Below are 16,743 nucleotides of genomic sequence, written 5' to 3'. Positions count from 1 at the left end.
TGTTTTCGACAACCTCCTTAGCCTAATGGTCATCACGCCAGACTCCTACACCGGTGGTCCTCGGGTTCGATTCCCGGTCAGGTAATGATAACTATTTTTCAGATTGGCATGGGTCTTGGATGTTCATCTTTGTATGTTTATGTTATAAGATATATCATTGAGTTAGTATCCTATAACACAAGTCTCGAACTTAGTTTGTAATTTGTTCCCACATATTTATTTATTTAATTTAATTTATTTAGTAGAAGTTTCATACCTCTTTTCAACCCCGTATTCTTGCCAGTTAACGCTACTGAGTATAATATCGATAGTATTGTCATTTTTGATTGAAACTATCGATAGTTCGGTAACGAAACTAATTAAATAAATGTTTATTGATTATACTAAGTTATTCCCGCTACCACAGATATAATTTACTAGTTTATCTTGTAATATATTGCAGTTTTTTCGTTACAAAGAACAAAAATACGCAACATAAAGCGAGTGGAAAAATGTAATGTCAAAAATTATGCTAAATTTCATTTTTTTTTCCCGGCAATAGAACAGTTACTGTAAATTGTTAACAGTAACTAAACTGAACTACTAAATAATTCTAGTAGCCTTAAGAAAGCATTAAGGGAAAGATATTTACTCAAGTTTACAACTATTCAAATTCTACTTTAGTATCGAATTTAATTATCCGATACTCCGTATCTGGGAGTATTTAGCAAATTAAGTCGAAGTTTCCACGGTTCCTAACGGGGATTATTCACTATTTGATCCCACGGAACTGACCATTAGCGTGGTCAAATAGCGTGAAAATTAACTTTAAATATTTTTGCCAATGGTGGATACCATTTGATCACATAATTCTAATATAATTTCTGGGTATCTAACATAGTCTAATTCGTGATTTCATCCAGAAATTAGACCTTCACACCTAGTTAAACAATATTACAACTACAAACACACTTTTCTTAACGAACACTGCAGAGAAGGAGAAACTAATTTAACAGTATGTCCCTACCATGCCATAAGAACTTACCATTACATACACATTTTATACTAGCTTTTGCCCGCGGTTTCGCCCACATGAATTTCGCTTAGGTAATTATTTCATACATGTAATAAACTAAGTATAAGTAAAAATTTCGCTCGCGGCTCCGCCAGCGTGAATTTTCCACGGGAGCAGTCATTTTCCGGGATGAAAAATACCCTGTGTCCTTCTCCGTACTTCAAACTAAATGTATCCAAAATTTCAAGAAGTTTGGATGAGTAGATAAAGCATGAACAGGTAACAAACTTACTTCGCCTTTATAAGCTGGGATACGTAAAAGATTGGAAGCTCCCGACGAGGGCACTCTCCAACGGTACGAGCATGATTTTTTGTCACTCGCTGAACGAAAACAGATCTCTTTGAGGACAATAAAAGTTAGTATCAAAAATGTCACTTTCGTGGAAACTTATAACACTTCAATTATATTTTAACGACAAAGTATTCCTTCCACGTTAATAGCCTCACGACCGTTTACAAATCCCTTAATTTGTGATTTCCGTGTTGGACCCCCTGACCACAGCATGATAAATAGGGGTCTACTGGACCCCTATTTCATTACCATTAATTATTCCTAATACATCTGTTTTCCACTTATCTGCATAAGAAACGTGCTCGGTTTACGAAAGGCCCAAAAAAGGGTACATTAGATCTAAATGGGAACTAATTTATAAATCCATTTTGGATTTGGGAGTTTGCTAAAGGTTTTCATTACGTGATAATAGAACATTATAATACAATAGTCTGACTACCAAGGACAAAGACCGTGCGAAGTGTAGAAGAACAAGTTTATTGACGACCTCGGTGGCGCAGTGGTAAAGTGCTTGCCTCTGAACCGAGAGGTCCCGGGTTCGATCCCCGGTTGGGTCTTGATGGAAAATGATCTTTTTCTGATTAGCCCGGGTCTTGGATGTTTATCTATATGTATTTGTTATAAAATATAGTATCGTTGAGTTAGTATCCCATAACACAAGTCTCGAACTTACTTTGTGTGCTAGCTCAATCTGTGTGATTTTTCCTAATATATTTATATTTATTATTTATTTTATTTATTTAGACAAGTTAAAAAAAAACCCAACTTTCAATATTCATTGCGCTACAACTTTTGAACGGCTGAACAGATTTTCATGAAACATTGTTAAGAACACTCGGGATAAAATTATCTATGATACAAAAAAAACTAAACGAAAATCGGTTCATCCGTTTCAGGAGCTACGATGCCACAGACAGATACGCAGACACACAGACAGACACGTTAACCATATCTCTTTTTGCGTCGCCGGTTAAAAAGCAGGACACTGAGCTCCGATGCATTCCGGCTAAGGAAGTTACCGGGTTAACACACAAATGAGTTGATAACACACAACATAACGTATGTCCCCCCAGTTTATTACACAAATAAATCATCAAAATTACATGTGAAGTAGCAAATTACTTTAAAATTGCGGCACCAAACGTTGGCTGTATCGCCAAATGTTCTAATATAGTGTGCCGAATTACATAAAGCAATTTGACTATTATGGCCACCAAATGGGCTGTGTTGCGGATGGAAACGCCGCGATAGATGGCGCTGGTGGGTCGTATGTCTCTTTTATTAACAGTTTAAATATAGGCAATTTAAGACTCAACACGTCTTTATTCGTAGTCATTGCTGTTATGCCGGCTACACACTAACGCGGACCAGAGCGCCTACCATCAACTATTTACACAATGATTCAAATGCAGGGCAATTTAGTTTAGGAACGTAAAATGAATTGCGTTATTTGGTACCACCAATTACTTATCTTAACAAAGTCTCATTTGAATCGCAAGGAGTGAATGAAATTCATAAAAAAAGTAATTTTTACTTTTTTTATTAATTTCATTCACTCCTTCTCTCTCTCTGAATCGTAAACCCCAGTGACAGCGGCCAAATGTAAGAAAGAGATAAGGCTATACGATCTCTATATATTTTATCTCGTTTTAAGAGTTGTGTTCCGATATCAAGTTCCATTTTGAGAAAGCAATTTGTATTTTTTTGTTACTTAAACTTAAAATGTATATTATTATCTTTGTATTAGTTACATGACTAAAGTAAATACAAAACACAATAAAAAAATATATATCAATTACAATAAATGCAATAAAATCTAGACTAACAAATTTGTCGATCATAATCATAACACTAAACACAAACTTCAGAACATAAAAACCGTACCACGATGGAGTTTCGGTGGCAAAACTAGGAACTATCAATAACAGATAGACCACGTCATTGTTTTCAGCGACAGTAGCGCCACGTCTGTGGGACTTCTTTCGTGGTAATCAATCAGAAATAGTATTTTTTTTTTTAATCGCGAATTTTGACAGATACGCGATGCAGTTTACGTTCTCAATGCACATCATGGTACCGAATTGTATGCAAAATGAGTGAATGAAATCGATACGACGTATTGTTTTGATGACTACCTATAATGGATCGTTATGTCAACTCGATGGTATGAATTAGCGATGCAGATCAGTTCAGGTCCTGAACTGGATCGCGTTAAGAGATGATGGTAAGCCCCCTGTTCGCCAAACTTGCGGTAAATAAAAAGTATGCTAATACGTAGATAGTGTGTAAACGCCATAAGTTTTTTACCTCCGAAAATATAATCATAAAGTGTATCTTAAAAAATCTTGTTTTCATTATCTTGTAATCATTATGATTATGTCATGATTACGATATTTCCATATTTGTATACCAAATAGGTTGAATGTATGAAACTTTTTAAATACCAAAAACGTATATTCGCGTATCAAGTAAAAACGACTGTATGGAATTTGATGTGGTTTCACAGTCGTATAGCGGATGGTATTAATTTAACGCCGGTACATATTTCATTGCGATTCGTTGCTTAGAACCAGAGATATTGATGAGCAATAAGTTATAAATGGACGCACGAAATAAACGTGGGCGAATCCGCGGACGAATGCTAGTCATACACTCTTAGATAAAGTAGTCCAGTCAATAAGTACAAGATTGAATTTCTCATCTCAGAGCAAGCTGTGGAAATTATTATGTCGCTTGCACCGCCGGGCTACGCCCAAGCCGATTGCTCAATTTATCAATACTGCCTTTAGCCTGAAGATTAGTACGTGCAGAAGCGACGTTTTGTTGAGTTAGGAGCTCTGTCTCTCCCCCACCGACGGGTTCCCATCTTGTCGCGATGGTGGGGCTTAGTAACCGGGGGGGCTGGTCTGACACAACCAGCCACCCCGGTGAACCAAGAGGAACCCAAGGCCAGAGACTTTGGTGGGTGCTTTGGGCCTGGTGGACGGTCCCCTCGGTAGTACTGCCATTGGCTGGTGACCCGCCACCAGCCTTTGGATGTGGAAACTAGAGGGGACCAGAGGTGGGGTCGTGGGGTTTTGTCCTCCGCGACCACAGCGCGGCCGTGGCGCTGAACACGGCGCGGTGGGGCCGCAGGGGAAGAGGAGATTCGGTATGTCTCTCGACGATCCCCCTGTCCTCTGCGGCCGAAGGGTGGCTGCCTCTGTATCGGGCGCAATGTGTGGGTGTCACCTGCCTATCACCTCTTGCGCCCGTACAGAGGCAGACTTGGGTGCCCTGTGGCACCCAGGATTTTGTTGTGTGTGTCCTATGTGTGTTGTGACCGCTGGTAAAAAAAAGTAGCGCTGGTCCCTTCAGGACCACTGGTCCTGAAGGGACCAGCGCTACTTTTTTTTTTGATATCTAAAGCGTGGAATTAGTAAATACTCTGTAGTACTTATTAAATCCATGATCTAAAGGAATTAATTATTTTATCTAAGTTACACAGAACAAATTTCATAAAACAACTCAAAATTACAAAATTACATTACTTGTCGAAATATTTGAAGGCAGACTAGACAAATCTAGATAAGTAGGTACATTAGACAAATCTAGATTAATGTTAAAATTTTCATAAGTTGCAAACATAGATAAAAATATATAACGGTTGCAAACAATACTAATAAGCTAAGCATTAACCACCATGACTGCTCATATAGATATATCTATGTAGGAAGATATTTTTACAATATTTTTTTACGTGTGTCCTCACAAAAAATATTGTATATTCAAATCGTTTTGGCTACTCTAGACGCACTTCATTTTGACACGGTCTGTACTTGCATGTCAGTGAGAAGAGCAACTACAGTTACTATAGATAGATAATGACATATTTAGACCATCCAAAGACATACAATTTATCAAAATAAAAGTAAAACCATTAAGTATAACAGATCAAACGTACAACAATGAGTCAATTTCCCGAAACCGATCAGACCATATTACAAAACTGCAGATTTAGAACCTCGGACCACAGTGGGAAAATGAGGCTCTTCGTCGGGCTGTCGTACTTCAATCGCTGAAGCTCGCGGTCACGTAGATTTAATTTATTTTATTTTATTCATGTAATCGATCGTGATTATCCGGAATAAATCTATATATCCTTAACTATTGTAGTTTTTTAAAAAACACTCCTCCCGCGTCTAGCAAAGTAACATGTATGTACATCAAGGAAGCAATATGATTTGATATGACAATATAGAATTTCGAAAACGAGTTTCAAGTAAAAATAAGTTAATGTGAGAAGACGTGGCCACTCTGTTTCAGTATAATCTTTGAAGAGACAGCAAGCCAACCGTCGATTTATTTGAAGCGGCCCGTATCACTTACGTAAGGTTGTGGCGGAGATATTGCTAAGATTACACCGTTTGCTTTCCAGAAGATTTTTGAGTAATTGCATCATACATGTTGCACGTTCACCGGTGAAAATGTAATAAACTAGCTGCGCCCCGGGACTTCGCTCCCGTGGGAATTTCAGGACAACAAGTACACTATGTCCTTCTCCGTACATTTAAACTATGTGTATGCAAAATTTCAAGAAGATCGGTTGAGCAGGTAAAGCGTGAAGATGTAACAAATAAACTTACTTTCCCGTTTACATTATTAGTTAAGAAGTTAGGATTAGGATAATATATTAATAATATTAGGACAAATCACACACATTGAGTTAACCTCAAAGTAAGTTTATGAGACTTGTGTTATGAGATATTAACACAACGCTACATATAAACATCCAAGACCCAATCTGAAAAATATCTTTTTCCATCTTGACCCGCTGTCATAATAATTATTTTTTATTTAAACCAATACAAGAATTGAATATTGCTGTGGACAATTTTATCAAGAAAAATGACGGATCGTAATGAAAGCGCGGCCGCAGCGGTCGAAACGCTCTGAGAAACACCCAATGTAAAGGCAGGTTTTGTAACCTGGAAGACGAGTGTCTTGTTCTTAGTTCAGCACGTTTTATTATATTAAAAAACAAGATACAGTACTCCGATATCATAGATAATAGAAATTTATATCGATATAAATAACTAAACGGTTTCTTCAAAATACAATATCAATTTCACGGTCTTACTGTTGTATAGGTTACGACCACTAAACCCCGCGTTTACCCCTGTAAAGAATTAATTTACCCTAGAACCGGGGAAGAGGGTAAACTACCCTAATAGCGCAGAAGAAACCGCAAAATGTTCAAACCCAACATAAAACCGCGTTATACTAAATGAGCTTGGGCTATTCTTGTTTCTTTAAGCATTACAGTGGGTTGCACTAGTCAACATTGACGTTAATTTTAACCTACGCACCGCTGGCGTTTAGATAAAATGGCTTTCCTGTGTAGGTTAAAGTTAACGTCAACGTCAACGTTAACTGGTGCAAATTCTCTCTCTCAACTTAGCGTTGGAGCCCAGAGTTCGCTTTACTATTTTCTCCTGAACTTCAGGAGAATAGTAAAAGTTGGATGTCACACCATTGGTATTGACGATATCAAAGGAGCCGGCAAAGATTTCCAGAAATTTGTTCTTTGAGTAATTTGACGTGAAAACAAAATGTACTATCGTGGACATAGGGTTCGAAGTCTTAGTAAAGTATTGTGTAGCTCACTAGCCACGAAACTATCTTAGGAAAAATACTCATTTGTATTTTTCATAAGAGAAAAAACTAGATCAAAATAAGGACATCTGTTTGGGAGATCAATGTACAGTCAACGGCACTTCAACCTACCCAAACGTCGTTGCAAACTCGCCGCTATTACCGGGCCATAGAGTTTCATGTGGTGTATTTTCATGTTTCAGTACATCAAACAATTATTATCATCATCTACATTAATAACGATAAAAAGCCTTGTCAGCCCATAGGTGATATAATAGCATTCCCAAATAGTGTTGGCGTTAGACAGTCGACAGGTCGTTAAAACATAGCCAATTCATTAAAAAAATAACAGTTCATTTTCACTCGTATCTGGGAAAACACAGCGCAGATACGTTAAACTAAAAACTAGCTGTATTTGCTCTGTGGGTTAAAAATCCATTCAGCTAATTACCGATGTGAGCAGATACTGTTCAAATATTTAAACTTGAAATTAGTGCTAACCTCATAATTGCGGTAAACTAACTGCAAACAGAGTAATGTTAACGAACCGCTCTCCTTGTTTTCATTTACATCATATGTTATACATAAATAATGTGAAAGGTTAACCATTTCTCTTTTTTGTTCTTACGTTTTATTAATACATAAGGATATTTAGCCGTGACCCGTCCACCCATCAGTGGGTCCACGGGATATTCTGTTTACCCCTGTGAGAGAGAGAATTATATTTATATTTAAAAAATGGTAAGCCCTTCTGGCATAATAGGGACCAACACTGTTTGAATGAGTTTCTTTCGGCATTTCTTCTCAGCAGTGGTCGTTCCGAAATGCTAGTATTTTGTAGCTTTGGTAAACATCATTTAATTTAGATTATGACGTGAAAAAGTGCCTGTGAAGGCCTAATTTCTGAATAAATGATTTGATTTTGATTTTGAGATATGATTAACATATAGTATCTTGAATTATATCAATAGGAGATAACATTATGTTTATATTTTAGTAGCTAGATAATGAGATGCAATTATTTTATTGCACTTGAAACAGATTAATATAATGACAGCATGTGTACCAGCTAGTGTTCTCATCATTGTTAATTTGGGACCATATCAAATCACTACTTGAGTATTAGGCCTCCATTTTTCCCACCTCTAGCTAAAGTAATTGAAACTAAATACAGCAATCTAATACATATTTTATTTCATATGAAGTTTAAAGGTTTAGGTATTAGAATATGTTTTCTGTAATGGTAGGTTTAGTTTTGTGAAATAAATAAATAAATAAAATTCCAAATATAATGTTCCACAAGATACGCGAACAGAGGGGTTAGTGCGGGTTAGCACTTCACTTCTCACCATCGAATCGATTTGAAGTGAGTCGCAGCGAACCAATCACATTGCTGTGTGGTTGTCGTTACGTCACAATGGCGCATCAAACCCGCACTTCACCCACAGTTCATTAAACTTTGGCGGATTCGATATAAATTGCTGGTTTTTTATGGCAGTAAATAATAGCACACATACAAACTGCGCGATGTTCATGCATTCGCGTCGACATCTGTTCAAATTCGACGATACTGTGGATGCTACATAATGTTAATAGAACCTGCGCTAGAGCTTCGTTCGGTACTATTTTTACGATGAAATATGGAAAAATTTTACAGTCAACAGCACATCGAGTTACCTTGCATGAACTTCTATGGCACGATAATAGCGGCGAGTTCACAATGTATTTGGGTAGGTTGATGTGCTGTTGACTGTACATTGCACTCATTATACGGCAGTGAAACATGGGATCATTGATGAAGAAGGAAAGAAAGCGTTTGAAAGCATTCGAATTGTGGTGCAAGTTATCTTCTTCATAATCGTATTCCTCATGGCCAGAGGTCGTGATCATTACATGGAATGAAGACTTTCTTGGCACTTTTAATGGATTGGTTTGCCATTGTCTTCTCCACTTCACACACAAGATAATAATCAACCAGTGTGCAGGTTACGATGTTTTCCGGAAGGAGATGAAGGTCGATGAAAACTATTATACATGAGTCAGATTGGTATACAAACTCATGTGGCCCGAGTAGGATTCGAATCTGAGACCTTTCGATCCACAGGCGGGTTCTTAACCACAATTTCTTATAATCCGCAAAAATTTTCTAAACACATAAACATTGGGAATTTTCTACTTCCCTCCTAAATGCCTTCTGCGTTGAATGGTTGGAATCAAATTTGGGGGTATTCAGTTTAGCGCACTAATTTGAATGGCACTGATTCGAATCGCACCAAAAGGATCCGGTTAAATTTACCAGGCAATATCTTTCAGGGGAGGAATAACAAAATTGTGTTTCTAAAGCACCTTATTAGTATGTGATCTGTTTGCTTTACTGCATACTAGCTGTAGTGTACTAGCGAGGTTAAGTGCACCATCCGCGCACGTAACTGTACATCACAACCACATTACTGATGCTCCAACGTCCGTGCGCCTCGCCGTCCCGTAAACAACTGAGCGCACGTTCCCAGCGCTACGACTTATATTACCCACAGTTAGTGGGGAAGAATTGAATTTAGACGCATACACTACTCTAGATTTTACCCGTTGCCATTGAGTTTGGTGTGCTGAAGGGCATAACTTCTAATTTCTCGGGTCATTTGGCGTGTCTTTCAGTCAGTTGTCGAGTCATGACGGTTGTTAAGTCAAATCTAAATTGAACCGAAAAGGGTTTGCCTTTTAAAGCATCCAGTTTTAACCCTCGGTCTAAAAATAAGCTTCTGCTACATTTAAGTAGTACAGCATAGTGAACAAACGGGCAAGTGGTTTGCCTTAAAACAAGTACCTCATTATCATCAACAGCCATTTAAACGTCCCCACTGCTGAGGAAAAGGCCATCCATCGAACAAAATAATTACCATAGATACATTGCAAGTTAAATAAAAGCTTATAAAAATCCATGTCTACAACTAAATTAAATATGTGGCCTAATTTGTTTGGAAAGTATGTAAACATTTTTTTTTTTCTTAGCCACAATAAAAGCTTATCTTCGTATCCATAACAAAAACGAGCATAATGGCGGAAACCATACAAATGTATGCTTTTTCATAGAATATGCAGCGACGGGCTGGTTTTGTCCAAGGCGGCTGTCGTACATTCGAGCACAGGGCTGTCACTCAACATTATTATGCTTAGAAACTAACTAATGCATATTTTATAGGGAACAAACTTCCGGTTTGATAGATCATTTATTGATCACAATACATGTCAAACAAGTTTACCTATGTTCACAAAATAAACTAATTTGAATTCTTAAAACATTCTGATACAGGAAACGTTGAAATAATAAATGTTGGTACACGGTATCCGTGTCTAGCTGTTTTCATCTGATTCTGCCAGAAGAGGCAAACCCAAGAAGTGCTTGCTTGATGTGTTTTCAAGCACGATATACTCGTACGTACATTGGCACGCCTATTATCATTGTTATATGATACGTAAATCGAAAACCTGACTAAAGATACTACTTGCCATATGACAACTGAATTTATTGAATTAATTAAAAGACCAGTGTACATATTTTTTTTTTTTAATTTGGAAACCCTAAATGTAAAACTTTAAAAGTAATTACCTTCTACTTCTTGAAACTATAATTTGAGTCCTATTATAGCAGGATGATGGAATACATTGTTGAGATCATATCGCATTGGATATAAATGAGAGCGACAGGGACAGATGTATTATTTTCATACTATTTGACACATGTCATAGAACTCAAGTTATATTTTAAAAAGTATAGTATAACCACAAAATACCACACATCAATGAGTAGTTCAAAACGAATGAAGTTGTCGCCATGACCGAAATCGGTCGGACATCATTATTATAATCAACCACAAAACAATTTTAATATTTATATTTTTACAAAACAAACAGATTGCCAACCCTATCCGAAGATTACAAAGCGCTTTGTGGCTTTGCCTCGCGATATTCCGGAATCCTTGGGCCACGTTTTGTCCGAGACTTTTGTTGTCGTCACGACCACGTTGTTGAGAACTCAGCTTTACGTCCAACAATATTTATGGGACTTTATATCGCGTGTAAAGGTGGAGGTGTAATGGTCGAACGCCCGCCTGTGAACCGAAAAAACTCAAATTCGAATCCTACTCATGCTACAAGATTTGCCAATCTGACTCATATAGTTTTCATAGAGAAGCAAGCAAGCGGTGGCGCTTGCTTCCGATGAAGGAAAACATCGTGAGGAAACTTACACTCTGGTGGATTTTATCAATTATTTATAGGTAGATTTAGGCAGTGGATTTTATATATAATTAGTTAACAATTATCTATACTGTGCTAATGTAAGCCACATATGACCTGCGACTTTAGTAATGTCATCTACCTATCTTGCTTGCTGGCAGCGTCAGCATAGAGAAGGCTGGCGTATAAGAAGAGAGGGAGAAAACGGCGGAGATGATAAGCATTCTTAAGTAACACTAGCATAAATTTACTGTACACTGTCTGAAGTAGATACATAAGTTACGCATAAGTAATAAATAGTTACGCATTCGCAACTTTTTAATTATACAAATGCTATTGCTCACATTTTGTTACCGACTCCCAGTGTTATACATTTTTTATAACACACTAAAAACCAAACTTTATATTGGACCTCTGCGCAATGTTTCAGAAATTATAGACATCATTGTTCAATAATTAATTAAAAGTTTGCACGTTAACTGGACAGTTTCGACAAACCGAACGCTCCACTTTAATGATGCGACACAATTCACATCCAATTTAACTGACCGTAAAATCTCAAGTTACAAAAGTAATGAAAGTGTAGAAAACACTTTTTATAACAGATTTTATATTCGATTATTCAATATATTTGATATTCGTATTATTCAATTCAATAAAAATGTATTATCAAACAAATTAAATATACAATGCCCTTATTCTAGTAAAAAGATAATAATTACATTTTAAAAAGATTGCCTTCTTTTACAAAATTTAAATTTTTATTTGGAAGTCTACCTTTGGAAGTCACTTGAATCACTCTATCTATTAAAAACACAGACAGACAACGGGCAGCGACTTTGTTTCGTATTATGTAATGTAATAATAATGATATCTGCCTCTCAATTTGTGAATAAAAAATTTGAATCATCATCTGCAACCTCTTTAATTCCCCCTCAAATGAACTCTGAAAACTTTGTACGTGTCCCGTTTTTATGACTAGCGGCAGGTGTTCACATGGCTGTGCATTATTTATAAAGCTGGGCCACGTTTGAGCGAGGCATTAAGTGTCTGTAATAATTGATGGGGTATGCTCGTATGCCGAGCAACGTATCGGACTGGCAAAGTTTAGGTTGGAGTTCCATTCCATCATACTTACTGGCTATTCACTCGGGTGTATACATTTGTTAGATTAAGTTGTAGTCTGAGCTTAAAGTGTTCATATGTGTGAAGTTTAGGATTCTTCCACAGCCGTGGTAATACAATAAAGTTGTTATTATATTTAATACGGATGTAATTGCTCTTAAGAAGACCCCAAACACTCTCGTTTGAAGGCGGTTGATATTACAATACGTAGAGAAAGAAGAAGAAGAAGAAAAGAGTAATATGCTGTAACATTATAATAAGAAGGAATATGCTGTAATTACCTAATAGGTTCGATATTATAGCATTCTAGAAAAGAGAGTTACATTTTAATGCTATCTTTGGTAAATATTATTTAATTTATATTAATAACGTAAAATATAATTTCTGAATAAATAATTTAATTTCGATTTTGATTTTCGAGTCTCGATAGACTATTCTAACTTAATCTATCGAGATATTATTCAATAGCCACAAAAATCGGCACCGTGTCGGTGAAATAATATCGAGCTGCTTATGTCAAAGGGCTGCGATAGTCAATCAATAAGTTTAACTAGTCAAAATTAAAGCAATTGTATAGAAAACACACATTTACAGACACTTTTTCACGTTAAAATTATAGATTAAATAATATTTATCAAGCCTACAAACTACTAGACGATTCCAAACTAATAAATTTGTCGTTATTTTGCTAGATATATATATATATAAACAGCAGTAACATGTACAGCGCTAACTAAATTTAGAATTGCAGTGGTCAGCCCAATAATGTATTCATTACCTCGCCGTATCTCAGAGCAATAGAGATTTGCCGCGACTTAACCCCTACAGAGAATCCATCTGAAATTACACCATAAACCGAGGGTATAAGGTTCAAAATAGAAATTTCTATTGTCTATTGTGGGTTGAGTATTTTTGCATAAAGTTCTTTAACGATTTTGTATAAAAAGGATAATACTCTTAACCGCTGTCGCTTGAACTGCAGTGTTAGTGCATATCAAGTTTCGCAATTTGTGAATGTATAGAAAGAAAGGAAATAATACTTATACTTACAACATAATATCCACAATATACCAAAATAAACGTTAACACTTTTCTTTGATTTGGTTTTTAAACCCCGACGCAAAAAGACGGGTGTTATAAGTTTAACGTGTCTGTCTGTGTATCTGTTTGTGGCATCGTAGCCCCGAAACGGATGAACCGATTTTCGTTTAGTTTTTTTTTTTTTTTGTATCATAGATAATTTTATCCCGAGTGTTCCTAGCCATGTTTCATGAAAATCGGTTTTGCCATTCGAAAGTTGTAGCGAAATGAATATTGAAAGTCGGCGGTTTTTTAATTTGTCTAACAAATAAACTTGTACCTATATTTTTATATACTATGGCCACCTTCAGTCTGCACTCAGCAGCGCATATATATACCCGTTTTATATTGTCTCCAGTCGAGTCACCCCTCCAGACCATCTAAGAATTTTCATTTTTGCGACGTATAGTTTATGTTCATGCGACTTTGTTATGTGTTTTATGGTGCAGATTAACTTCAACTTGCGCACACAGAAAAACGCAATACCATTTTATACCGTTGATTTTGCAAAGTTCGATAGTGGCATTATATCACATCCAACTAGACAAAGATTATTTATATATTATTAGAAAGAAAAAAAAAACATTGTAAGAAACAATAATGGTAAGCCGATCTGGCATGATAGGGACCAACACTGTTCAAATGAGTTTCTTTCGGCATTTCTTCTCAGCAGTGGTCGTTCCGAAATGCCAGTAGTTTGTAGCTTGTGAGAAATAACTATAAATATAAAGATTGACGTGAAAAAGTGCCTGTGAAGGTCTAATTTCTGAATAAATGATTTGAATTTGAATTTGAAGATATAATAATTTTCGTATTTGTTACATTGGAATTTAAGATTTTTTATTACTAACACTATGGGCTATGTCTGTAATAAGAGTATTTTATACGCCCATAGTTAACGTCAAAAACTAATGCGATCCTTGTTTAACTTTAATATGTACAGACCAGATTAAATCATTTCATTAATTATTATATAACGATCTCCGTGCCCTAATGGTCATCATGCCAGACCGCTACACTATGGGATCCCGGATACGATCCCCGGTCAGGTCAACATGGAAAATTAACTTTTTCAGATAGTCTTAGATGTTTATCTATATGTATATGTTATAATACATCATTGAGTTAGTAACACATAACACAAGTCTCGAATTTACTTTTGGGGGCAAACTCAATCTGTGTGATTTATATATATTTATTTATTTATATTCTAGGGTGTAACCACATGCCTAAGATCTACTTATTCCATTTCATTGAAAACTCCCTGGCACGTGTCCGCTCCAGGATTTAATAAACCTGAACTTTAATAGGAAAATTCCATCACGACTCGCTATGGATCCCGTCCATTTTAATTTTATTTTTCTTTCGGATTCCTGTCCGGGTCTCACTTAATTTGTTTTTTTTTTTATTAAGCTGCAATATTGCTTAGTGTAAACACTTCGGCATTTTACGGTACGGTTTTTTTTTTTACAAGAGCAAAGATGTTGTAATTGATATGCTTCTTTTTCAGATTAAAAAAAAAATGTTTGTTTTTCCAATTTATTTGCGACTCGTCTCGGCTTCGCTCGGGTAAAATCATATATAAATATGTACGTAAACCTTCCTCACGAACCACAATATATATTGGTGACAGCCATACAAAAATCCGTCCGGCAGTTTTCATACAGACAGTCAGACGCGGCATCGATTCATTTTTATTATAAGTAAGGACGTTGATTTCTTATCTAACTAAAAAGAAACAATTTTTTAGTATTTTTAAACTTTTCTCTGTTTCTTCTTCAAAACATTTTTAATGAAAAATATTACAGTAGGTCACTCCACTTCGTTTTTCTTTAACTCAACGAAACAAACTTATATACTAGCGCGGGTATCAAACACATTTTATATAGGAATAATGTTAGCTGCTAGACATAAGACCTTACTATATAATAGACATATTCTCACACCAAAGTGAAGTACATAAAATAAACTTCATGCAGACGAAAGCAGCTGCCAATAATCTAAAAATAGAGACATCATCGAATACACATCGACACCGCATACAAAGTTTTTGCGTATACAAACTTCCCGATGTGAATATAATGGAAAAGTAAACAATGCACAAATACGCGAACTGGGTTTGATCAAATGTTTGCGCAAACACTTGCCGCTTGACCCAAGTTACAAGCGTAAATTTCATTCTTATTTTTAAGTCGAAATAGCAGACAAATTATAATAATTCAGACCAGTAAGTAGCCACAGGGATTGCTGCCTTATCATGGTCAAGAAAAGGGACAGTTTGGACAAGATGATAAATTCATTAAATTCCTTTCATATCCATTTGTATAAAATATTAAGACATAAAACATATATTTTTTTGAAATATAATGTTTTATGATTGATTCAAAACATTTTGTTTCACTTGCTGGGTAATATTTGAAACGCCCGGAAAAAAGTTTCTGTAAAAAGAGTTATGCAGAGTATGCGAAAAAAATATTATGCTCATATATATAAATACCGCTATTGTGTAATACCGTTACTGCCAAAAAAAGTTTTAATAATGCCAACATCGTTATACAAAAGTTATGGAAAAAATATTATACGAAAAAAGATATACCATTTTTGCATGCGAAAACAAACTCCCGCCCTCCGTTCACATTTGCGCCGGTGTTATATCCATAAGCTCAGAATTTCACGTAAAAACTTTAGGGGATTTACCCGAACGCAAAATGAGAGAAGTTATGTATATTCTTTTACTTACCCACCTTAATACTTCGACATGAAAATACGGGTGTTTCATATGGGATAATAAAGTTTTTTTATATTGCCTTTCTGCCCTGAATTCATGTAGGCAGATTGTTTAAAAAGTTATGTGATTCTTTTGATGAAATAATCAGCGTGGCTAAGTCTATATTGGTAATAGAAATAAAAGATTACTGAACATATTGATACACAATATATATATATGATAGAAGACATAAACGTAATATTTAATGTAGCTGTCGAACAAACATATATATTTTTGCGAAAATTTTGAGACGTCATTTGTTCGTGTTAACTTTGACGTTGACTTTTACTAGCGCACTGGCTGATGTTAGACAAAATGGCATGTACTTTATGTTGTTCGCAGATTAAAGTTAACGTTAAAATTGACTTTGAAAACCGCTCAAAATCTTGTCAAACATAATACCTCTTTTTTCTGCTGTGTTCCACTGTAACCCACTCAACAAACGTGGTTTTATATATTAAGTTTGATGAAAGGTATATTTAATCTAGGTACCAGTATTATATTATACCTCACATCAAATCGAGTATTTAATAAGGCAAGCTGTTGATTAAACCG

The sequence above is a fragment of the Plodia interpunctella genome, chromosome 11, assembly GCF_027563975.2.
Source record: "Plodia interpunctella isolate USDA-ARS_2022_Savannah chromosome 11, ilPloInte3.2, whole genome shotgun sequence".
In the NCBI taxonomy this organism is placed as follows: domain Eukaryota; kingdom Metazoa; phylum Arthropoda; class Insecta; order Lepidoptera; family Pyralidae; genus Plodia; species Plodia interpunctella.
Note: the sequence above shows the minus strand (reverse complement) of the source record.